Source organism: Musa acuminata, unplaced genomic scaffold (assembly GCF_036884655.1).
Source record: "Musa acuminata AAA Group cultivar baxijiao unplaced genomic scaffold, Cavendish_Baxijiao_AAA HiC_scaffold_417, whole genome shotgun sequence".
Taxonomy (NCBI): Eukaryota; Viridiplantae; Streptophyta; class Magnoliopsida; order Zingiberales; family Musaceae; genus Musa; species Musa acuminata.
In genome coordinates this window covers 31,606-58,484 of record NW_027020665.1, presented here as the reverse complement: position 1 = coordinate 58,484, position 26,879 = coordinate 31,606, and positions in this window count along the sequence as shown.

The following is a 26,879-nucleotide window of genomic DNA, read 5'->3' as shown; positions in this document are numbered from 1 at the left end:
CATGTGCTCCTTTAAGAATTGAGTAGCTCGTAAGAGTATCACTACAAGTAAAGAAACCTAATAAGAGGATTGAGCGAGGTATACCGTTAACCTAATAAGAGGATTGAGCGAGGTAGGTATAATAGAAGCCGGTAACGCCGTGCCTAGTGCTCTGTACCCAAAAGTCATCATTGAACTACAAGGGTCAGAAACATAATCATTTGCCAGTGCCAGGTAGGATGGAACAAGGTCACTAACGAACCAATGTGCTCTTTCCTTTCAGAATGGAGTTTATAAGCTTGAAGTCTTGGTGGACATAATCCGAATTCTGCAATTCTTAGTGTTTGTAGTCGTTACTTGGCTGAGTGTTTTTTGATAGCATTAGTTGTGCCAATGGAAAGAGAGGCTTCTATAGTCAGTTTCGGGTGTTGGTTAAGAACACCACTAGGAGTTAACCTTCTTCCCTTCTTACTGTCTGTGCGGGAGAATTGACTCCTGTGACGCCAATTAATTAAGGGCACTGGACTTGGTTTATTACTGGCAATGAAGTTAGCAGAGAGGAGAGGAGTAAGAGGCGAGGTGGGTTCGGTAGGTAATAAAGGTTGCTAGCTCGTTGTCTGCAAGGTCAGAAAGATATAGAATGGAGTTTACTTAAGAATATAGTGCCCAGTGGGGTTAACCAATTGAGAATCAAATCACCAAAACAAGACTTGAGATCAGTAGTTTTATACCTTCCCTGCCTTAGTAGCTTGTCGACTTGGCCTGGCCCTCTCTTTGTATTTGTAGTAGTAGTAGTGTAGTAGTAGTAGCTTGAGTATAGGCCCTTATAGTCAGTTGGCTGAGTGAAATCTATTATTGGAATGATTTGTTTCATCAGTAATAGAAGCCTGAGTTCAAATAGTCTCTTGAGCGCCGGAGTTAGGTTAGTTGTAAGAAGTAGGCGTAGTGGTAAAGTTGCATCAGTAGTTGTTGACTGAGTGAGATTCGAGGTACCTGTTCTGGTTCCATAAGCAAAAGAAGTCAAGTATACAAGAGCATCGGCTGTTGAAAGTATTGTTGAGGGTGTTGCTCCTAGTTGACGAGTTGGGGCAATAACAAGTGGAGAGGATAGAGGTTCAGGTGCCCTTATATCATAGTGCTTGCTAAGTCATAGAGAGAGGACTTTGACTGTTTCAATTGACATTACCCTCATTGCTTCAAACAAGCACTCATACCTCTTGAGTATGGTCACCCCCCAAACACAAGCCCCATTAACTTAAGGGAACATACTATAAGGGCTCTTAGACACCCACCCACTAACCAATGTTCGTCACCTTTCTTCTTAGGGTTATTCCGGAGTCCGGAGTGCTCATTGATACAGCTGACTCCTTGCTCTACTTTAAGACGAAAACTCAACCCACTTGACTTGTATAGCCTACAAACAAATTCATGGAAATTGAACTGACAAAGAAAAGAAGTAATAATCTCTTGCTAATCTCTCTTGCACCGAGTCACCCAGGTTGCCAATACATTAATGAACGGGGCTGTAAACCCTTATTTTGAGTCTCGGGAAACTCCTTTTATAGAAAAGAATCCCATCAAACCCTTTGAAAAGTACTCGAAAGGCTCTTGAAATGCCCTTTGTAGCCTATAGAACCCATTTTGACTATACTGTACCACCCTTGCTTATTCTGCTTCAAATCCTTGCCTTTCGTCGTAGTTGCTAAGATTAGCAGAAGTCCTTTGGCTACCCGAGAAATTGAGCATCTCTTGCGATCAGGGCAGGGGCTGTCAGGTCCACTTGGATTAGCACGACGTCTTGTTGGAACAATCACCTTGACTTTACCTCTAGAGTCGCCAACAACGAGATACTTTCCTGCTCGAGCATCTTCTCCGGATCCTGTTTGAGATCTTTCTTCTGCTGTTGGTGTTCAGCTAACCAATTTCATCTACTGTGCGCAGATAGGAAGATTGCTTTGTACATGAGGATTGCCCGAAGAAGTAAGCGTTAGCACCCCGACAATAAGCTGACTTTCGCCTCGCCTAAGCTTGTTTACTTGATTGACTCTAAAGAAAAGAGTTGAGCTAATCAGTCGTAGATAAGCCCTTAGTTGATTCTGTATTCTTTGTCAGTGATATGAAATTATGACTTTAGAGCACCCGTATATATGTTTTTAATATTACCCACATTGCTGCAGACTTTAGATTTGATGAGGCCTCGGAACTTGACTATCTTCTTGCCTCGACCTCGACGTGTTGTTGAACTGCCAACACCAACTGATTCCACAAGAAACTACTACCCTATTGCTAGAGAAAGAAGTAGAATCGATTGTTGCAGACAGAAGAAGAGAGCTGACTGGTAGTGAGAAGAGAGTTGACCGAGCACTCCCGCCTTTAGAATCTAGCTTCTTTACCTGCTGATGATCAATAGGAATCTGCTTCCACGGCTTCTGATCTCGTCTCGTCACCAACAAAGAAAGATCACTTGACTGCGCTCCTGCCTGAGATCCGAAATGCATTCGTTGCTCTCTTAGGCCAATGATTTATTATATATTTGAGTAACTGTATAGGACACAAAGTCAGTAACTGTATAGGACACGAAGTAAGTAACAACCAGGAGAGGACACGAAGTAAGTAACTTGAGAGTACACTCCAATGCTTGAAAGGGACAATTAAGTAAAGGGCGCTTGTCAGCTGCAAGAAGATCTTCTGTGCTCGAAAGATCTGCATTTGTTTGTTTGTCATCGGCTGTAGTTTAGTTCCTGTCTTCCGCTAATGCGAGTTTCGTTTATAGGTCAATTCAGGGGGTTGCAATTCCTATCATATTATATTAATATATATAGAGCATCACAGTTCAGAAATGCATCTTTGATTATAGTAGCGCGTTAGCGAGGGGAGCTCGAAAGATCTTTACTAGTTTAGCCCGACTCTCAATATGGTGTTGCAATAACGGAATCAGGTGTGAAAGCCGGATCATTACGGAATCAGGTGTGAAAGCCGGATCATTTGTGGAATTCTTAGTTGCTTGATCGTAAAATCCCTTATCTTATTGTTTCGTCCGTAAAGTCACCTAACCAGCTCCTGCGGATTCTATCGTTGACAGAACTACACTCCCCGCTTCAAAGGCATCTAGATAGCAGCCCTCTTCTTAACCCGAACTCCCCTTTCTGAACCGAACTTCTCTGACGGCGGATATATAAATGGCACTGGACTTGCTTTTGAACTCAGTTAATGCTTCTGCCTCGCCCTTGACCCGTACTCATGAACTTTCTTCACCGAGAACTTGACTTGCATCTTTTCACTCCCCTTACGACTGGGATCTTCAGGACAGGAATCAACATCTATTGAATCACAGACTGCTGCCTCAGATCTAACATGTGGGTTTCACGTCATATCAATACCTAAGAGAGGTAGGCGGGCTGGTCTATATGATTAAGAGAAGAAATGCACTTGATTGGCGCAAGTCCTTTGTTTGGGAGTGGTTAGTTGACAGAGCCTAGCCAGTAGTTTCTCAGTGGAATACCAGCCAAGTCACTACTAATGACCAAGCCACTACTAGACAAGACACTACTAATGACCGCCAAGACACTACTAATGACCGCCAAGGAACTGCACCAAGGCACTACTAATGACCGCCAAGACACTACTAGACAAGTAACTACTAATGTTACGCGTCAGCGAGCTAAAAGGCGCGGCAGTGAGTTTATAGGCGGCGAAAGACGGCCAAGACACTACTAATGTGGCGCGGCAGCAAGTAACAGTTATTACGGCCAAGCAACTACTAACGTTGCGCGGCAGGGCCGCTCCACTCTTTCTATTACAATCTATGTTTTCAGCGGTAGGAGCCTGAGCTAAACGGCAGTGAGTTCCAAGCGGTAGCGAGCTATAGGAGCGGCAGGGCCGCTCATCTGTGCCCGTTATCTGGGAAATACTTCTAAAACCATCTAAAGATGAGAAAGAATGCATTTCTTCCTATCATCTGTACCCTACTGCTCTGCTCGGCTCTTAACATCTTCTTGCTCTGCTCTTAACTTCCTCTTTCCGAACCTTGACTTCCCGCTGAAAAGCCGATACCTGATATCTGTGTTCGCCCCTATCTTTCCTGTCTGGGAACTCCGCTAGGCTGGTGTACTTACTCGGGTAGTGTTGTTGACTGACTTGGTGGGGCGGTTCACTTCACACCTTTCAGAATTGAGAAACCAAAGGAGAAAAGAGTATGACTTATAAGCTAGAGAAGGAGTAGAAGCTAGAGAAGGAGAAGAGTATGACTTATTAGCTAGAGAAGTCGAAAAGAGTATGACTTATAAGCTAGAGAAATATAAGAGTATGACTTATAAGCTAGAGAAGGAGAAGAGTATGATTAGGAAGGTGGAAAACAGAGGATAAGAATGCAGGTATAAAACAGAGGAGACGAAGGAAGTCCAGAAGAAGGAAGCCCATAAGAAGGGAGTCAGTAGTAACAGTAAGGAAAGGGGCTATTTGCGGTAAGTTAGATACTAAGTCTGGTCTGGTATGACTTGGTTCAACTCTTTGATTGACTGGTTTCATTCAGTTACTCGGGTAGGCTTGTGGAATTCTTTGACTCGGGTAGTTGACTTGCTTGTGAGGCTCGGCTTGTTTACTGACTTGGAATCAAATCAAAGAACTGATCAAAACAAGAAAAGAGAAATCACAAATAATCTAGAAAAGTGGAGAGCATTCTCTAGTACTAACTAAGTAGACAAACAGTATAAGAAAACATAGGATAATTCTATCTCTTCTTATATAGGTGAATTGGCTTTGCCCCCGCATCCACATCTAGTAATTGAACTCAGTAGTAGTTGTCTTAGAGCGGGGTCGGCGAGAAAGGAGTTTTTGAAAGACGGGTCCGGGTAAGTAAAGAAAAGGGAGTGATTGCCCCCAACTGGTAGTCGAGTAGTTTAATCTGTCTTTGTTGCCATAGTTATCGGAGCAAGAGAAGAGGAGTGGTTAGTTTCAAGAGCAAGATCAGAGGTATAGTTGACTTAGCTTAGGTAAGAGGTCGGGTCGGGTATTGGATTACTGACTTAGTTGACAGAGCAGAGGTAAGTATCTTACTTAGTTGACAGAGCAAGAGAGGGCAGGGCCGCTAGTCGAATGAAACAAGTGACCGGACCGGGGGAGATTAGAGATAGTTTGCAGATTCTACTGCTTTGAGGCTAGGGAGAGAAAGAGAGTTACTGATTCCATGGCAAGAGGCACAGTTGACAGAGTTAGATTCAGAAGCTCGCTATAGGTGGGCAAGTCAGATAGAGTTAGTTCGGGACAGAAAGCGTTAAGTCATGCCAGTAAAGTCCGTATTGCCAGGTCCAGACTCAGTTGACAGATAAGAAACTGAATCCGGGGAGTTTAGTATATGCTTGGCGGGCGGTGGACTTACTTGTTTAATGAAGTTACTAGGCCTAGTTTGATCCTTAGCCTTTGACTTACTTGTGGAATTCTTAGTTGGAAGGGTAGTTCGGTGCTATAGTTTCATCCCGAGGTTCATCTTATAAATAAGTTGTTTCAAGAGCTGCTGAGGAAGCTTTATCATCAGTGAATAGTTGCATAGGTATTGTAGCCATAGGTATAGATAGAAGCCTTAGTGAAAAGAGTCAGAGCCGAGCCTGTAGTTTATGAGTCTCATTCCCTTCTTTAGTTGTGGAATCCGGAGTTGACGAGTTGAGGCAATCTACTATTTGCTATCTAAAATCCCGAGAAAACGCAAAAGTGGATGATCCATCTTATGGTCTAGGAGGGAAAACTCGTTTGCTATTAAAAATCCCGGGAAAACGTGAAATGATCATGAGAAATGGGACATCTATTAGCGGAAATGACTTCGCTATCAAAAATCCCGTGTTTTGTCAACTTTTCTGTCTTTTTTTATGATCTATTAAGGGAAATCTTGTTGCTATCGAAAATCCCGGGAAAACAGAAACATCTTTGACTCTGCCGCATCACACTAGTAGTTGCTTGGCCCTTGGCGTCTAGTAGTTACTTGGCTCATTGCAAATGGAGAATCTCTCCTCTGATCTTGCCTCTCTCTTTTCTTTAGAAAGAAACTACTAGCTTCCCTTGACTCTCTATCCTCTTCTCTTTCCTCTGATCTTGCTCATCTATTATATATATTTCCTCTTCTCTTTCCTCTGATCTCGTAGACCTAACTCACCCGGCTTTCCAGGTAATTCCACACTCCCCGCTTCAAAGCCAAGACTCAAACCTATCTATACACTAGCACCAAACCTCCACTTCTTACTGGTTGTATCCTGACTGACTCGTTTCATTCCAATACTCGCAGGGTGGTTCAATCTTTTCAATAAAATGTCAATAAACTAGAAACAAAGAGATCTTTCTCCTTGCTCGGCCCCTACGAAATGAAGGGCTTTCTCTATTCTATCTTATTATAGGAGACTCTCAGATTTCCCCAACAAACTCTACTCCATGGGTAAGCCAAGAATCCATCTAACCCGACCCTAACTAGCAAGTCAGGCTTTCAGCACCTTTCTTATTGTCTCCCCAATAGGGAAGGGATTCCACCAGAACAGGACTCAAATCTACCACTTGCTACTGGCTCATCTTTGCTAATTGAATGAGGCTCGGCTCCAAAACACATAGCCCCGTAAGAAATCAATTCTAACATGTTCATGGCTGCCGCACAACGCCTTTCGTCGTTGCTTGGCCTTTCCTCAGTGCTTAATTCTTCCCTCTAGTTTCATTCCGACTTCTTCGCCTTCTACTTAGCTAACCCGGTGCATTCTTCTACTTACTGTTTTGATTCTGTAATTCCTACTTCGGGCTGACTCCTTACTGCTTACTTCTGGGAATCATTGGGCAAGTGAAGAATTGGTAATAGCAGTTGCATTCTGATCTAGTGCCTAGGCATCGGGGAATCGGGGTGGACTCCCTCTTGCTACCTCAACTCTAAGGTATTGGCCTAGTGACTTCTATCAGGGAATCGGTTGGCTTACTACTGGACTACTTAGTTTCATTCTTCCTTTCTAACAGGAACTGGCTATTCTCCAGCATACTGGAAAACTCCCCTTTCTGATTACCTGGACAAGCAGACTCGCTACCACTGCACTACACCTCTGATTCCACTGGACAGGACCACTACCAAGTACACTATATTCTTTCCTTAATCATGTGGGGCATGTTCCATACCGATGTCACTATTAATACAAAGAATAAGGGAAAGGTAGAGTAGTGAGGCCAAGCTACTGGGCAAGTCGAGAGGATCCCACTAATAAGTCAATCCTTAAGGCGGGAGAGTCGGGTCAAGAGCTAGTAAAGAGTCAAATTAGTGTAGTGACAGTGGGAATCCCGAGTTGAGTCTTTTTTCCTATATAGAGAAGAGAGGCCAAGCTACTACAGTGACAAGTCTAGTTTCATCCCAAGCCCATTCAGTTTTCCTATATATAGAGATTCTAAGTTATCCTAGATTTTCCCCTACTATTTCCCTACTGAGCAGGTACATAAGAATGATCTAGACTTTTCTAGCAACAACTAGCGGCCCTGCCGCGACACACGAACAAAGGAACTGTTATAACTTCGTTATAACCCACTATTATTGCTGCCGCACAACGTCTTGCGCCGTTGCTTGCCTATCCGTGTCTTGGCCATTTGATCATTTCCTGTTCGATAGTTTCTTATTTCTTCCCACTCCTCTTCTTGAGTTTGATACCAGAATTCTTCCTGTTCGATAGTTCCTTAATTCTTCCCACTTCTGTTCGATTTCTATCTTCATTATTCCCATTCCAGAAATGAAGTATTCCGGGGTTGATACCGCAGTCAGGAGTGAGAGCTACCGAGGAAGTAGTAAGGAGTGAGTTCCTCAGTCCACAACAAGTATATGAAGGGGCTTCCTTTCGTATGTCGCTTTTTCTTTCCATTCCATAATCAAGACAAGTTTATATTACTCGTAAAGGAATATTGCTAGGTGAATTATCATATATTGAGTCTCCCGTATTCGTAAAGGAATGCGGATCCAATCCAACACCCGAGATACCCGCTTGCAGCCTCAGCTCAGATCTAATAAAACAAGTAAGTATGGCCAAGCAACGAGCACAAGAACTCCCGGCTCAGCTAACTAAGGCTCAGATCATCTCTTTGAACTCTAGCTCATCTCTTATATAAGACTTCGGGCTACCCTTTCTTGACTTCCCCGCATCAAACCCTGTACAAGTGCTTTCTTCGTCGGTGCTTACGGTATAGCTTGGCCTGTTTTCGGGAGCGAAAGTGTTCTAGTGCATTTTCTACCCCAATCTGGAGGGTTCCTTCCCTGAACTAATTGAACTAGTTTACTTACCGCTGAAGAATGCTATTACCCTAGCTCGTATACTTGAATGGCTTATCCAGCTTCCTCACCTGTAACTTCATTAAGTATCTGATCTAGCTCCTGCTTCGTAGACTCAATGAGGAATAATTTACTGGACCAAACACCCTTCTCTTTTGTTCCTAAGCAAAGTTTGTTGAATGAGGTTGTTGCCCACTCTGCCTGACTAATGATTCTGTTCATTCTGTTACTCGAAACCAGGACTCGTGAAACCTAGTAGTACTCTTAACCAACCTGCTAGACAATAAAGATAAGAATGAGTGGAAGGGGTTTCATAGCAGAAGTCAGTCACTACCCTTGTGTGCTCCTTATGTGGTCTAAGCGGTATTATATGACTTGAGTAGCTACCGAAAGAAACAGAATTGGAGGGTGGGCTTTCCCCTACTTGCTTAGTTGCTTGGCCTTGACTCACTAGATTCTGTTCTTACCTTGACTACCACTACTCTAATCTCACTACTCCTAGACTAATCCACTCCTCATTAAGGGTATTCCACTCATAAACTATAGGCTCGGCTCTGCCAACTAGAACTCTCCTCTGGCTCCGGCAAGCGACTACTAACTTCTGGCTGGCTACAAATACAGTTATGGCTCTTGACTACTATACTTCTTGCTCTTCTCTGCTAACTTCATTAGGCTAGGCTCCTCTAACTCAATGTCTTTGTGACCTTCATTAGGTTAATATACCTCTGTTAACTAACAAATACTGATTAAGCGGGACTACTACTTAAAGGGGATTCCACTCTAACTCTACTTTTACACTAATTCTTCTTTCTGACCTCTACTCCCGAGCCTTACTATTAAGCTTCCAACTGGGGATGAAACTAAAAGCTACTGATGAAACTTTACCACTACTAAAAGGGGCAAGAACTAGACTTGAATAACTCACACGTGACTTCCACTTATGCTCTGTGAACTCAGGCTAATATACCTGTACTCTGGCTATACAGATGAAGCTGCTTCCCTTGCCATGGGTGATACTACTAGTTTGCAGTCCAAAACTCTTTTCTCCTTCTCCGGCTTCACTTCTTATTCAATAGGATCTTGAACTGGGCGAACAGAAAGAGACTCTAAGCCAACAAACACGGGTCAAACAGAAACACGAAAAGATCTTAGCGCAGAAGCTCACTTATAACTTGCGCGTGAAGCTAACAAAAGTACTTCATTTCTTCCCTTATTTACTTATTGATTGCTCTTGCTTGAAGAGTCTGATCCTTTCCTGGCACTGCTTCTAGATACAATTCCACTCATTCTCTTAGCGCTTCAAAGTCAGTACTCAATTATTCCCTTTCCGCTCTACCTAGTATTTTGAGTGTCATTCTGATTATAAGATCTGGTAATTATTGAATATTATAAGATCTGGTTATTATTGAATCCAGAGGGTAAAGTAAGTCCATTCTAGTCGACAACACTAGCACCCGCTACTAAAGCTAGAGGGCCAAGCTACTACTACTGGACTGGCCTGGTCGCTACTACCTACACGGTCTTAAACTCTCAACTCCCCTCCTAGCGGATCAATTGCACTGTCAACTTCGGACTATCTTCTTTCTTAGTTACCGACCTACCTGGGGTTAGAGCACAATCACCTCTTTCGTCACCAACAACAGGAACAAGAACTTAGACCTTAATTATTACTTGCTGAATTCGGAAACTAGAAATACCTCTGTAAACTGCCAAGCTACTACTATACCCCAAACTATTCGGAAACTAGAAATACCTCTGTAAACTTCCAAGCTACTACTATACCCCAAACTAGACTATCCGTTCAGAACCGCTTATAGCTTCAACTTACAATAAGGGCTCTTGCGCCTGTGTAGATGGACTTTATTGCTCCTTATGATGATCCTTATTCTTTACCTTATTCCGATCAAGCTACTGATCTCATCGACTTCACTTGCACTGCTGATTCTTGAGTCTACTTCCCGTTCCTTCCCGCGCTTGTTGCTGATTGACTTGATACTGCATTTCCTTATTAGTTTAATACAATACAGGCACCAGAGTCAAGGTATTCAATACTAAATTAGGAGTTATAGGAGTTATATACTAACCACTTCTAAACGTGCTCCTATAGAAAGAGAAGAGCCTAGCAACGTTGCTTGTCTGCTGCTGACCTTGGCACTGTAGTAGCTGGGCGGGCATTCTTTCTTTGGCTTTATATCCTGCTGACGGGTAGCGGTAAGTATTCTATTTCTTCTATTATTATTTCTATTTCTTAGATATTCTATTATTATATCTATCCGGCTCAGCTAACTCAGGCTACAATACCTCTTGCAACTGGCAACAATTCTGCATTTCTTCACAGATGCTATATCACCTTTTTATAGGGCTTGTCTCACAGCGATAGCAAAGGAACCATCAAACTCAGTTCTCAAGTAGGGTGTTGTAGTCAAAGAATGCAACTAGTGTAACTCGTAGTTACTTAGCCCTTAGTGACTTGGCCGGGATGAAACTAGTATACGCTTGCCTGAAAGCAAAGCCTACTATACCTGCTGAGCATCAAACCTTAACTACTATATCTCAAGAACCAGAACTGGAACAGGAGAAGGAAATAGAAAAGTAGTTGCCGAACACTGGACTTAGTAGGAGGCGAGGAAGCAATAAGTAAGGAAATCCAGAATGAAACCACTGGCACAGCAGCAAGCATTATAAGGTATAGTAGTTTGGTAATAAGAGTAATAGATAGATGATTATCGCAGGGGAACCAGCTACGGAAGAATCCGCATCCAAGTCCGTACCGTTGACAGGTTTACAAGTGGTTAGTTTTTTCTATACCTACAATCCATGTGCTCTAGAGCACTCAATTCTGAAAGCAACAGGTGGATCTTCAGCATCAACTAGATCAGGATCAGAGTCTTGATCGGGGGTTTCGCACACTAGCGCATCACGAGAGTAAGAGTAAGCAGAAGCAGTGTAAACGGATTCCTATTGATCAGAGGCAGGGGGTGAACTCGCTAACTCGGAGAAAGAGAATTCATTCTTATATGCTTGATCGAGAAAACAAGCAAGGTTGAGTGGAACTGGCTCTTAAGCAAGGTGGAGTGTAGAATTACCAGTGATAGTTCAAGGAAAGTCTTATACAGAAGCCTCAGCCGAATGCTCATCTCCACTTTATGAATAGAAGATAGATATAGATAAGTAGATATAGATAAGAGCTAATCTAATAGATATAGATATAGATAAGAGCTAATAGATATAGATAAGAGCTAAGTATACTCTAATATTGAAAGAGGACACTCCCCTGTTCCTTCGCTTTCAAGGGAACCAGCAATTACAGTTCTTGTAGACGGGCGGAATTAGGACCTCGAAGTCCAGTGCGTAAGGAGAGGGTGATACATCAGTGAAGCTAAGCTGCTTTCCTCAATTCCATTCTATAGTTTTTGGTCAGGGTGGTTATGGTTCATCTGATCCAGATCCTTATGAGGCTTCTTATCGGCGGAAACTTTAAGTCACACTTCGATTCATTTATATAGCACAAGTCGGATAGTATACCACAAACAAGTAGGATACCACAATCACAGGCAATTCGAGGCTATCTTCTTCAGTGCTAAAGGCTTTTTCTCAATTCATTCTAAAGATAAGGGATAAGGTCTAAGGGTATAGATCAGGTCATCTTCCATCCATATTCTTTTCCTCATTTCCTGGAGAGGTCCGGTTGTCTAGTATACGCTTGTCGACATGTCGGATTTCCCTTCCTTACCTTAGCCCAAGTTTTCTTAGAGAGATAGAATCTCCACCTTACCTTTCAAACCCGAAAAAAAAGTAGAACTGGGCGAACAGACTCATCGACAGCAACAACTGATTCCACTGGGGATTCTCACTTAGCACGCGGATCCTGCTCCTTTTGCTGACTGAGGCTACTTAGTCTGGGCCTATCCCATCTTTCGAATTCACTGAATCTCTGGCCTCGTCGACAATAACTTTCCCTTCTACTTTACCTCGAACTTGAACAGGAAATTATCCACGACTTCCGAGTATGCGTACCCTATTCTATATCTATTTTATTGTTTTGCACCCTACCACTACTGACAAGCTACTTAAACTTACTAGGAATATGCAACACGCTTCATAAAGTAAAGCAATAAAGGGAACATAAAGTATAGTGCAGAAGCGAGATCAGATGACGCAGTAGTTCCAATTCCCGTTCTAGAAATAGATTGATTCGGACAGTGGAGAAAAGAGCTAGATGAGATTCGGCTTACTTATACGATGAAACGGAAACGGGAAAGAAAAGGTACGTAAAGGCTTCTAGGGTTGAAGACGTAAGGTAAGTAAAGGCAAAAGGGGGTCTATGCTCTTAGGCGAAAATTCATTGAAACAGCTTTTAGGGTGTCTTATATCAAGGATGCTCAATAAATGTGCCATTAAGGTGAAGGTAAGGCTGAAGAAGGAAATTAGACGATACCGCTTGCTTCTCTTGATCCACTTTCTTTCCACTTCTATTGCTATTGCAACAACAGTAAGTAGGGCCAGCCTGTTTGAAGCTACCCTATTTGAGATTCTTATTCCACCTTAACGTAAGCATCCCAAGAGTAAGCCTTAGCACCACTAAACTATCGGCAGCCAACTTCCAGTGTTGGGAGTATCATGGTAAGAAGCCCAATAATGGGTTATGCTAGCAACAAGCAAGCAAACTTAGGAGGATAATGAAACAGAACCAAGCAACGTAGCAAAGGCGCAAAGGAATAAAGATAAGGATTTGCATTCGGGGGGGCTAGTTCGGTTTTGTTTCTCGGTATAGGTTCCGGTGCTTGCTCTCAAGATGGAAATAAAGTATTTGTTGCTTCAGCTAGAGATAGAGAAAATCAAGTATGAGTTTACTCTTAGCACTATAATCTGTGGATGATTTGTAGTTGACTGAATACTTTGTTTAGTATTGCCAGTCCCTGCTTTCTTGACAGCTAGGTTAATGCGAGATGGAGAGTCCAATTGTATATGCAATGCAAGAGAACAAGCAAAGGGTCTGAGGTATGCAAGAGAACAAGCAAAGGGTCTTAGGTCTAGTATAGATCCCCCCGGTAATAATAATCATAATAAGAGGATTTAGCTCTGTTAGCGCTTAACCGAGATCATAGAGAAATGGTAATATTAGGGAATCATAGGAATCAAAGGTGTCACTTGTTAACTAAAAGAAAGGGAGGTGTGTTGACCGCGTCTGCGAGATAGGTTCTTGTTTCCTACTTCATATTTCGGGTCAGCTAAGCTTTATTTGTATCTTCAGTATAAGAATTGCCAGTTACTGTTATAAGATATGAAGCATATGAATTACCAACCAGTTCAGGTGTTGTATACGAGTTCCGTTGTTGGCTCTAAGTCGGTCATGGAAAGAGGTAGCTAAACCAGCAAGGGGAGAAAGATCATAAGCATGATTAGAAGCCTGAAAAGAAGCTGCTCCGTAAACTGGTTCAGGCCCAGTCCAAGTGCTTGAGTATCTTTCGGAAAGCCAAGTTATAGTGTTGTATCTAGTTAGCGCCCCAATAGAGGAATAAGTGACAGGTGAGTCAGCAGTTCGAGAATCCGCAGTGAGGTTAGGTAGAGCAGAGCCAGATCAAGCTTATTCCGTGGATCCTGTTCCTTCTTTTGCTGAATATCCTATAACATTGGAACTGGTGATTCTGTTGTCGACTTAACTGCTACACCGTACTCTACACTCTAGCTTGCACCCGATACTCCAGCTGTAACTTGCTTTCGGGCACCAATACAGGATTCTTCTCTTTTGCCCCAAGCATACCGAACTCCACTTTCCACTTATATTGCATAAACTTAAGGTTGAAATGGACTGTCTTACTAAGCTGGCTCCCTTGCTGGTTCCTTTGATTGTTGAATGGAATCTAGCTTAACTACTCTAGAAGTATAGTCAAGAAACACCCCTTTGTTGTGAGTTATAAGGGCTTGAACACCAAATGGAGAGCACAGAGTCACTGAATTTATTGAATATGGGGAGTTGAGTGCATAAGCTGAAGCTGCTGCAGGAAAATCATTGAGTCTATAGGATCGGATTGCGGTCAAAGAATGAACTTACTAATTCTAGTGGTAAACAAAGGATTTGGTCTCTGGAGCGCCAAGTAAGCCAAGTAAGCCAGGATTCTACATTGAAATTGCACTTGTCCAAGTATGTATATAATTTCCTTAATATTATCTTACTCCAGTGGCTTCTTTCGCTTCAAACTATTCCTTGAAACCTCCCCACACTGTTTGAATATTTGATTGATGTCGGCACCCCGAGAGTAAGCCTTAGGGGAAAACTGAATAAAGCTACTTGGGCCACAACTCGGTTATGAAGCCCATAATAAGCAAAAGGCAAGAAGTTATGTGTATTAAGAAGTTTGAACTCTAACTCCATAATGAAATATTTCTATACAAGACACTGCATCCCTTTGGAATGGAACCACAACACCGAGATCCACTAGACAAGCGCTACGGTTACGAGATCCACTACACAAGCGCGACTTACTTGATACAAAATGGGATAGTGTAGCGGGCTAACTGTCTTCTTTATACGATTACACTCGACCAGAAAGAAACTATAAGCTACTGTTTCCTCTCTTGAGGCGGGAGCTTTAGAAGCACATTCTCCACTTAACCGGGAGCTTTAGAAGCACATTCTCCACTTAACCTAGCTTCCTTGTATGAGAAAAAGCACGAAGACCCACTTCCTTCGCTTGCTGCTGACTTCCTTGAAACTGCTTTATCTGATCCTGATCTCGTTGATGTCGACTTTCTTTCTTCTACTTTAGATCGTTCTCCGGATCCTGCTGATCTGGTCGATATTATAACCGAAATGATAAGTAGTACTCATCTCTTCTCTTAGCGCTACATAGGGAATTTACCCCCCATCCCCAGACTTGCTCCTTACTCTCCACGAGAAGAACTTATTGCCCTAACTCTACTTGTGAAACCGTTTGCATGATACCCTGACTTTCTTCTTTACCGAACAGAGCTTATAGTTCTAGATACGACAACAAAGGGAAAGCCTTGAACTCCGTCCACAATAACTACGCTTCCTGCTTCAAAGCAAGTACTTGATTCTTGGATTCTTATAGCTAGCTGCTACACCTGTACTTTCTTCTTCCGATCGAGTAGACTTTCCGACAAGCAATTACAACAAACTAAGACAAGACACAGGACCCGAATCTCCTCTTTCAGAATGCCCAAGTAGCTATGAAGCATCTCTTGACTCTTAAGTGTTTGATTGACTTTTCTCTTTGTTTGTTGGCGCAAGTAAATGAGTGGAATCGTACAAAGAATCATAGGCCCTAAGCATATGAAGGATCAAAAGATGGAGAAAGATCTAAATCAAGCTGGATCGGGATCAGAAGCGCTAGAAAAGAAAGGTTTATGGTATAGACATAGACCCCACACGTAGCGGGAATAAGAATCTGAGTCCAAAGTATAAAGAATCCGCTGTTCTTGTTGAAGTGGAAGAATTTCTTGTGGCTAATGCTGTTAGAGTAAGGTATCATACTGAAGTATTGAGTAGGTAGGTACTAGGGCAGGTAGAGTTAACCAGGTAGAGTTGACCAGGTAGAGTTGACCAGGCAGTTAGAAGTGGTTGAGTTGAACGCGATAGGAGTTTTGCGGGAACAATAAGCTATAAACTTAGATTCTCTAATAATAGATATGGATAATAATAGATTACATAATAATGGATATGGATAATAGAGATTGGTACCTAACCAATAGAGATTGTTTGCTCTTTATCGCCTACCATGCGCTTTCAACTCCACTATATTGTATTCCTTCATACTCAACTGCTGAAGCTAATGTGGTAAAGTATCTCGGACCAGAATTCGAAACTGCTGAGGGAAAGGTGAAAGTTAGGGTTAGGGGCAGACTATATCTTACTTAACTGGCATTGGCATTGAAAAGGTAGCTAAGATCCATGTAAAGACTAAACTCACTACTGACTCAAGGATTAGAGGCAAGATCTGAAGCCCCTCTAACTCGCTTAACTCACAAACGTCCGGCTTGGCTTCCCTGTTACTTATTACTTAAAGAAGAGAATCGCAACAATAACCGAATCCCTTGCTTGACTTGACTTTTATACTCTAAATCCAATAATCTCGGGAGATATCTCCTTTTGTAACCTGCGGATTACCTGTTGCTAATGGGTAGAGATCTTCCTTTAGGGGCTCCTCAATGTGGATCACTAGAAGAATAGCTTGCTTTTATCACCCTGGATTTTTTGTACTTTCATTGGGGGGTATTTTAGTACAGCTTGGCGGGAATGATTTAGATATCTCAGCAAGCAATAATAAGCATGGCGGGAGCGGAACAAGTAAGTTGCCTTAGAGACTCTGCAAATTAGTGACAATCGTTCGAATGCGTTATAAGAAACCGTCGCACCAGATCGTAACACTGCATCGTAGCTTCCTGCCTCACACCTGCCCCAGTCTCTCTCTTTTGGTCTTTCCTTTCGGTGATGTCCATTTGAACCTAACACGTGGTCGGCACGCGTTATCTACTTTCTTCTTCGCTCGCGTGCAACATCATCTTTTTGAAGCAACGGCGAAGGCATATAATAACTTCTTTAGGTCCCTATTGCTTATTTAGGTCAATATATATTGCTTTAGACTTGATTAGGTGCTTGTGTTTACCATCTAAGAACTACCTCTTTAAGTCTTTGCGCAGTAGGGAAGAATTCATCAAGTATCTAGAAGCTCTGCTCCTAACGTTGCTTGTTCACCCATAAGCTAACGCGGAGTTCAACAGAGGTATAGATTCAACTTAGAGAAAGATGAAGTTCCAAGCCCCCCAGACTTAGATAATTGCCTTTTGAAGCGCTTTGTATTGAAGTAGAGTAGATGAAAGCAACGGAACAAACTAACAAGTAAACAAGTGAACAACAAGAAGCAAGCAAGGACAAGAAGGCAAGTATATCGCTGCTACCCTACTTGAAAGAAGTCAAGTCTCTCGTAAGGTATCAATCAATTTTAGGAGGTTTAAAGCAAAAGCCAAGCGGTGCTGTTTTGAAGCAAAAGAAAAGCCAAGATGCAGAACTAGCTAACGGAGTTTGCCAGAACTGGGATGACACTCGTATTCAATGCTTAGCGCTTTAGAAGCCCATAATCAATGTTAAGGCAATCAGTCACTGTTAAGGCAATTAGTAACTGTCTAAGGCTATCAGTCTGTTAAGGCAATCAGTAACTGTCTAAGGCTATCAGTCTGTTAAGGCAATCAGTCAATCAGTGGAGTTACCAACCAGAGGAGAGGTTTGTGTGTGTGTTAATTAGTTCCAGAGGTCTGACCTACCACATAAAGGGAAAGCCAAGCACCACTAGGGAAAGCCAATAACTACAAGGGGCGTTTCACCTATGTTCAACAGAGCTCATGGCTAATCTATTATTTCATCTCAACAATAGCTCCGTAAGCGCTTAACTCGCTAACGCTAGATTAAGCTCAACTCCGTTACGTTAGCACAAGGGAAAAGGCCCAAATGAGAATTCTATTCATCGGGAAAGGGTACTGATCTTCGTGATTCCAGTTTTTAGCCGGAGCAGTGTTGTTTACTAATTTATGGAGGATGTCTCACTTACATGAAACAAGCAAGCCGTTACGCCTTAGGGAGCTACTAAGAGCGCGTTAGGAAGTTTGGAATTGAGTTATTAGTTTAGTGTTAGGAGTTTCTTTAGTTAGGTTAAGTAAATCCCTTCTATCATGTGTGAGTGAACAAACAAGTGAACAAACAAAGGCGCTAGTTAGTCTTAGGGTTTACTGAGCACTTTCACACTGGAATTCCAGCAAGCAACGGCACAAGCTATAGAATATTGAACACTTTCACTCCAGCAAGCAAGAGCACAAGCTATAGAATGGAATTAGCTGCCAGCTAATAACTGCCCTTACTGACTTACTTATATCATAGGAGAGCACTCCATTCTTTTCTTTTGCACTCAATGAAACAAGCCCGGCAACAAAAAGAAGCTAATGCGCCCCGCCCCAAGAGAGTAAGCTGTTTTAGGTGAGGTTCCGGTTTTTGACTTTTTCTCTATATTTTGGTGTATAGCTAGATTCCATTCGTTATAGTAAGTATCACTGGCCCAGCCCAACTCAATAAGCTCGGTGTTTGGAAAGCAGTCAATAAGGCGCCTATTACAGAAGCACTAACTAACGCAAAGGGAAAGCTGTCGTCAATCTGGCTAAGGGTTACAGAAGCACTAGCACAAAGGTAAAGCCAGACACGCAGACAAGTCGACTCATATAATATGTTAGTTAGTACGTTGCCATGAGCAAGTCCTGTGCCATTTACAGCTTAACCAAGTATAGGTCCAGACTTATATACCCATTCATAAGTATATGATCCTTATCTTTATCCTGAGAAAGAAGCTTTCTCTTATAGATGAAACTAGCACTGAAAGAGGAGTTACTAAGGACTGTCACACTTAAGACAGACACCCACCCTTTCGGAATTGATAGAGAACTAAATAGAAGTAAAGGTGCAGGAGATGGAAGGTGCTTCAATTCCAGTTATAACTAGTTATTACCTACTCTATTATTACCGACACAATCATCTCTCTAAACCAACCCAACCCTAGCTACTTTACTTGACGCCCACGCCACAGAGTATGGGCCGGATCCTGTTTATTACTCCTAACTTGAAGAATGACTTCTGGACTTGCAACTGGAGAATTGGACTCTCGAGCTCAATCCTCTGATTATGATTACAGGCTCCGCTTTCTACTCAGATCCAGCTTCCAATCTTTCTCCAGCAGATTATCTGGGCGCAAAGACGGATTCAACTCAAACAGACCCGGCTTCCTAACCTTCTCCCGCGGATTCTACCTTCTGTTGATACTGCTTTAGCCTCTAATCCATCTTATGATATATATTATATATAAATACCCAAGACCCACCCATCTCGGTCAACTGATCTTGTAGACAATACTAGAACAGCTTATTCGAGACGAACAGGAACAGCTTAAGACCCACTTGCGACTAGATCCGCTCTAACAGATTCCTTGGGATAGCCTCTTCTCGGCTTCCATCTCCAACAAGAAAATAGTAAGTTGCACCCGAAACAATACTTGAAACTTACAATTCTGCTGCTAAAGATCTGAAAACTGCTCTTGAAGAAAGACAATAATAAGACTCCACTTAAGTAGACCGCGCTAAACAAAAGTACTTGACTCAATTGCAAGAAAGGGCACGAGTTAATTCAAAGCTAGTAGAATATTGATTCTTATCTTCATCCCCAGCATTCCAGTCTATTAGATCTGGGCATAGCTAGGTCTGTCTTCTGTTCAGGTTTTAGTGAACAACTCGGTGGTATTGGATCACCAGCTTTAGTTAATCAAATAAGACAGCAAGCCGATACTTTCTTCGCTCTTTTCTGCGTTTGTAGCTTAGTGCCAGCCAATCAGATAACTCACTCTCATAAAGAGGTAAGGTACTTTGTTCACCATTTTCATAGAAGACAAAAGCTACAGTAAGACCCCAAAACCAGAGGCTCGTATTAGGGAATCGGCGTGCATAAAGGGCATTTCTTCATAACATAAGTATTGAGTCCTATCTGTCCTGTCTGCGTTTTCCGTTTCGGAATTTGGAGCTTTCAATAAAAGCATTCGGGTAGAATACTAAGCCAAGGCAAGCAGAGAAGTAAAGTAAGGAAAATCCCACTCATAGACATATCCAAAGTCTCCCCTAATTTCAGAGAGCAAAGTAAGCATCCATGTCTTTCAGAGAGCAAAGTAAGCATCCATGTCTCCTTGATTTGATGTGCCGTCGGATTGTTATCTCCCAATTCCCCACCCAGGTTGTTCAAGCACAAGAGTTCCGTTCAAGTGATAGGGTAAGAGGACGAGGAGATACATTTCTCCCCAATTCAAAGCGTTAAGTGGAAGCGTTGAGTAAAGCAAAGTGCCCGCTTTGTCAATATGTTGAGCTCTTGTACAAAACAGTAGGGGTATGGCTGGTGCAAGGCCAGTCGAATCCTAAGTCGAGGCATCAGTCGAGTAAGAAGAAGTTGTTGGCTTTGCTGTCGAGTCAGTAGAATGCTTAGTCGGTTAATTCGGTGAACAGAACTCTATCGGCAGGAGTGAATTTCCACCGGTTACCTGCTCAGAGTGTTCGGGGGACCCGCCAACATTCCCCTTTTTTTCTCCCGTTGTAGTGGACCAAGAAGAGAGTAAGGCGCAAATTCGAAGTTGGTCAGCGTCTAAGTAAGGTTTATAAGAAGCTAGCCCGAGTGGAAAGATCCTGAATAGAGCTAGTGCTCTGTCCGTTCAAGCTATAACGACTCTAACAACTACTTCCTCAGTTGTCTTTGCTGTCGTGAAGTTATGAATGGAATATATAGAAGAAGAATGCTAGGATAGGAGAAGAGAGCGGTTAAGCCGAATCTAGCTTAGCGTTCACAGGTATTGTATAGATGACACTGTAACAGGATAGTAACTTCTTCGCTTGCGGACTTTTTCTCTGGTGCAAAGAATATTCTCATCTATATAAGAGCACAACGTATAGATTGAAGTAAGAGGGCAGCATGAAACTAACTAACGCTAGGCACGAAGAGGAAGAAAACAGGACCTTGTCGGACTTGTCTAGTAGTTACTTGTTCCTTCGCCTTCGCCCGGAAAGGAAATAGAATATCTTCCCGCTACCATATAGTCAGAATTAGCACAACGGAACAAAACACAGGCAAATCCAATAGTAGAAGTCACGGTGTTAGGTAGCTTCAAGAGCACAAGTCCAGGTGCTCGATACGCATGATTTGAATTCATTGATTGTGGAATTGACAACTTTCACTCTTTGTTGACTCTAAGCTTGATAGATGAAATGATTGTTTGACTTAAAACTCAATTGTTACTGAAGACTAAACTGTTACAGAAGACTAAACTGTTCCCAACAAGACTAAGTGCGTTAAGAGTTACTGTTCTATTATCAGCAGCAAGCAGTTTAAGTGTCGGTGCGACTTATTATTTCGATTCCGTTCTTCAAGGTGGAGTTCGGTTCTTCAAGTGCAAATGGAGGAGGCGCTTTCGGGTTGGATGCTCAAGTGGTCTCTTTTGGTGCTTGTGTTGTACTGAAGAGGAGTTCCAGTTCTGTTCTTGTGTGTTAGCCCTAGCTTGTTGAGGAAGCAGTGGATTGACTATATTCTATTAGTTGCATGCTAGATTCCATTCTCCAAGTAGTTGTCAAATGTCGCAATATCTGTTTGCTAGCAATGCTATTAGTTGACTATTATCCATATGTGTAACACTTCCCATTCCATAAGTATCAGAATAGATAGCAAGGGCCATAAGGCTTTCACACCTGATTGAGTCGAGTCTACTAACCTATGTTCAACTCGTATTCTGGCTAAGGTTAAAGAACTTGAACTCTATGACAAGGAGTGGCGAGCAGGACAATCTGTTGGCGTACACTCCATTATGACTTTCAATTCATCATCTATCTCTTATACTCTTATTACTGGATTCCATACAAGACACCCTTATTATTTGCTTCTACTCATAGCAACGGCCTTTACCCTCTGGAAACTTCACCTTGTAGTGGCGCATTCGGCTTGGCTTACTCATACGATAAAACAAGAACAGAATTAGTAACGAAGGATAGGAGATAGTTATTGAGTTGCAAAGTGAGCGTCTTCAATACGAGTTCCAGTTCGCTATGTAGGCTACGTTGAAATATGTGATTAGTAACAATCAGAAACAGTTTCCAGAGCTGGGGATCTAATGAAGTATCTTGAGTTGGAACAGAAGATCGGATTGCCCCAAAAACGCTTCATCTTTCTTTCGGTCAACAAATACAGATCCGTCTTGCGCAGGCAGAGTAGAAAATCCATATTACTGATGTGCCATATAAGAGAGGAAAAGAACAGAGCACTGCAAACTCCACTTAGTCTTGTTGAGCGTCTAAGCTTTTGACTAACTGATCTGATGCGCGGAATTTCCATATTACTTATTTATGTTCTATACCAGAGGAATTGAAACCCCTGTAAACTCCCGTTAACACAACAAAGAATGTCAGAAACAGAGGAATCTCTCGGCTTCTTTCTATAAACAACGAGAAAAGTCGAACTGGGCTAACTGCTTCTTTTCAAGCAACTGGATACTCCTCCTTACCTATATCCTTTCCCTAAACTAATACTTGGTTCCTTCCTTCTAAACTAATACTTGGTTTGTATTCTTTTCTCTCTTATCCTACTCTGGATATAGCGAAAGCATCGGATATGGTTCCCACTCTTTCCCCCGATACGTATAAAGCATCAGATCTTGTTCCTGCTCTATCTTCTGCTTGAGACTGCTTTTCTCTATCTCTGGTATCGCCAACAAAAAGAGAGACCCTAGTATGCCCTTTTGCATCGCGGGTAAACTACTCCAATGGAAAATAGATCATTGAATACCACTTACAGCTGTTCAAGTGCATTGACGCCGAATCACTTCCACCCTTGCCTTGACTTGTGAATCCATCCGCCTTATTCAGTCTTTAACCGATACGAGTTCTATAAGAGAAGCCCTTGCTTTGGGTGCTCAAGTAATCCGTGTTGTCGACTCTTGAATCAGAACAGTTGATTTGCGCTTTAACCACTACGTGGGCAGTATGGATGAGCATTCCATTCTCTATTTCTAGAGGATCAAAGTAGGCTACAATGCATTCACATAATTCCGAAACAAGAACTTCGACAACACAAGAACGGAAATAGACTCATATTCAGTAGACTGCGTAAACCCCTCTGGATTTATGGTCTTTCACTCTTTCACTTGCGCCAACAAACACATTAACTTCATTTGAATTCTTCTATTGATAAAGCTTCTTTTGAAAAGTAAGGAAAGGAAGCAGCAAGCGATGAAGCGGGAAGCTGGATTCGCTGAATTTTCCATTAGGTCTGTATTGATTGCTCTAGCCTCGGGAACACATCAAACAAGAAATAAGGATTCCCCTAAGCGTCGGTTAAGGCCTGGCACTGCCTGCTGTAGTTTGACTCTTCTACTTACGGGCTCAAGTGTTAACCAATAGGAGTCGTTTTAGTTTCAACGTTTACAAGCACTCTATCTAGCCGGCATCCAATTCGGTCATCTTCATCTTTATGGTTACTTCAAGATATCCAATTTCTTTATGCTTGGGGCAATCGACAAGTCTATAATAATCAAAGCCAGAATTGAAATAAAGCAGCCGCGAGAGATAAATGCAATTACCACCTCACTTTTAAGCCTGATAGCGGACAGTGTTCAAATATCCAAGCACTACCCAAGGTTGCCCAGCTACTCCCATTTCCATATCCCTCAGTCCCCAGTCCCTCTTAACCTTTCAGTAGGAGAATTCGACCCATACACCACGGTGTGTGTGGTGAGTAAGCCCAATCAATTCCTCTGTTTTTCGTTCACTTTGAATTCATTAGCTTTTTTCCCATAGTTAATTCCAACTTAAACATCCTTTGATCCCAGCTAATCAAAAGACGGCCCCTAGAGAGTTACTAGAATTATCAAGGGAATCCAAACCGGGAAAAAGCCTGTTCCTAATGCCGAGTTATCAGCACGGACTCTCGTCTCCAATAGGCCCAGAAAACCAATGCTGTGCTTCGACCCAGTTCCCTTCACTGAGTCTTTTTCTCTTATAGTTATTCCTTTATACGTATGAAATTATACCATACCATGTTATTGGAATTGATTTTAAGCGAAGAACTCTTACCTAAACTTGACTGTCGCGCTTTGAGTCATCCAAATCCCCAGCATGAATCTTGAACTCTAGTTATCTCAGCTACGGTAGAACAATAATTATGGAAGTAAGCAAGCAGTAATGGAGTCCTATAGAATCTAGTTATCTCGGCTACGGTAGAACAATAATTATGGAAGTAAGCAAGCAGTAATGGAGTCCTATAGAATCTAGTCCCTTCTCTTTCAGGAATAGGGGCGGTTTCATCTTCCTCCTCAAAAAGAAAGGTGCTGAAAGCGAATGAGAGACTTTATAGCAATGGGTTCCTCCTAAGCGAAGAAGGCTGTAAGCAAGGTAGGAAAGAGACTTCTTAGAGAAATCCTAACTGTTAGAAATAGCAAGAGTCATCCCTCTCTGAAACCTCATGTTTTAGGAAAGTATTTATTGATTTATTGATTTTGAGCTTAGTTACTATTTGGCTTCGTAGCCGTCCATTTCAATCTACCAACTGACTTTAGAAAACCCCTTATTTCCTCAAAGAACCTAAGCAGGTAATAGATAGGAAAGAAGGATTCTATTATCGTCGACGGACACATAAAGTTGGCCTCCTTGCGGCTTTCAAAGCTACACTGACTTCCTTCTCGAAAAGCTGGATTGGATGCAGTGTTAAGCGCTTTCCCATCTTTCCATTCTTTTATGAAAAACCTTATGTATGAAAAAGCAGAATTCCTCCCAACGCTCTTGGAACATTCCCGTCTTGCTTGACTCGAGTTCTAGTTTTCTTATATGCTCCTAATTCGAACACTTTCTTAACTTCCGCTCGCTTCCGACTTGCTTGCTACTATCGTCATATAAGACAGACGTGTTTTGTTGACATTGGTAGCTATGCTTAGGTAGCTATGCTTAGCGTCGATATATATATATATTCTAACTTCATCTCATTGATTTTGGAAAGAAACGTGAAACCACGGGAAAACAAGCAAAGGAAACAACACAAACGGCAAACTCATTCCATATATAAGGAAAAAAGTCCCAATATCCCATAATCCAAGGACAGTTACATTTCTTTCTTGCCTTCTTTCGTCACATGTCTCTCTGGTACTAATCATTCTTTCCTTTCTGTCTGGTACTTACTAATCATTCTTTCCATTCCGCGCCATTCCGCGGGAAAATAGCGAATGTTCGGATTGCTTTCTTAGTGTGGCATCCGCTGTCCACTGGTGATATTTCATATATAATAGAATCCAGAGCTTATAAGAAAATCCAATCGAGTCGCTTGCGGGCATTGGCAAATCCAATCGAGTCGCTAGCGGGCATTGATCCTTGCTAGTCCTTCTTTGGCTACGTGAGAATGGGAAGGAGTCAATCATCGAGTGACTGGCTAACTCTCCTCTTTACGTGTTTTAGTTTCCTTGTTTTTCGATAAAAGGTCCCATTCTTCAATTCATGATTGTGTCGACCAGGCCAGATCATGAGAGATACGCAGCGCAGATATAAACACCATTAACCCTTTTTTCTTCTACTCTTCTTTTTCTTTGGAGTGTGATTTTCTACGTGGGATTGTAGTTTCTTGTTTGCTTAGATTTAGAGCTCCGGCTGATGAAATTCGAATCTCTTATTCTTGGTCTTGGAATAGGACTACATTTTGGATTACAAAGGGTCGGGTGGGAAGTAGGTCTGTCTCTTTTTGTCGCTCGTTTTAGTTTGCTCTGCTTAATCCAGAAGGCGCACCCACTCTAGGTAACATGATGTTTCTTTACTGTGATTTGACTTCGAGCCCGCCCCGCCTCATCACCCGTACCATGCCATTATACCTATCGTCGTAGAATCAGTGTTCCTAGGAAAGATTCTGGTTCTCGGGTATCCAATTAATTCATCCCTCCAGGTAGGTTGACTATGGTCAGTGCAGTTTCACTAATCTTTTCATTAGATAAGGAACAGTTGCCACCAAGAATGTGTCCTCTGGCGTTGGGGACCCCATCCTCGGCTTGGGCAGGGGAGTCAATATAAACCTCCGTTAGTTTTTCATCTTTCTTGGGTTATATGATTTTGGTTCCCATAGAGAACGCCACCTCGTTTGAACAACGCTTACGCAGGAGCACAGAGGTCGTTCTTTCCAACTTTGACGTACTAAATGGGATGCTCCGCTTTTGGATGGGGCTACCAGCGAAGTCGATGCAACTGGTATAAGAAGGAAGACAGTGTGGGCTGCGAAACTCAATGAGTTCCTCGTTGCGCGGCAGGGCAGCTAGTTCGCCATTCCACGAGTTCAGCTCGGTAAACCCTCAAATCCAAGCAGGGTGGACTCGCTCCGATTGTCTTAGTGATTGTGTACCATACTGTAAATCCCACAAACAAATAGAGACTTTCATGGCATCTGTGCGCATCAAGGAAGTAATAAATTCTCTCGTATTCATATAACTGGGACCCTTCCAATGATAGAATCCCTCGTTTATGCACGGTTACGTAATGTAACGGCTATCGTCTACTATACTTTGTGCTATTCTATCAACGTTAGTAGTCTCAAAAAGAAACAAACCATCCCTATATTTATTTGTGACAATTGTACCCGCTATTATAAGAACTAAGCATGGTATACGATTTCGAATAAGACTCGTGTAAGATATGCACCCAGACTCCGTAGGCTTGCTCCGAAGCTTGTTTCGGCTCTCCCCGCTATCTCGTTTAGAAATACCCTTACTCTCTAGAATGATCACCTATAATATCGTCAAGGAGATTCTCAGCCGGGTTAGCCCTTAATTGAGCCCCCCACACCAACCAGTGAGTGCGAAAATGCTCCAGGAGCGGCAATACCCCAGAGGCTGACCTAGGGTTTTATAAACAAGCCCGTCGCTGCTTAGCGTGATGCTCTCAGAGCTCATAAACGCGTGCAGGCCTCCTCGATCCTGATACATCCACTAGGCTTATGCGGCCGAGTTCCTAATCCGCGTATGCTGAGCAAATTGCCCAAATCTCATTCGATGATCGTGACCTTTTGTTAAATACGAAAAAA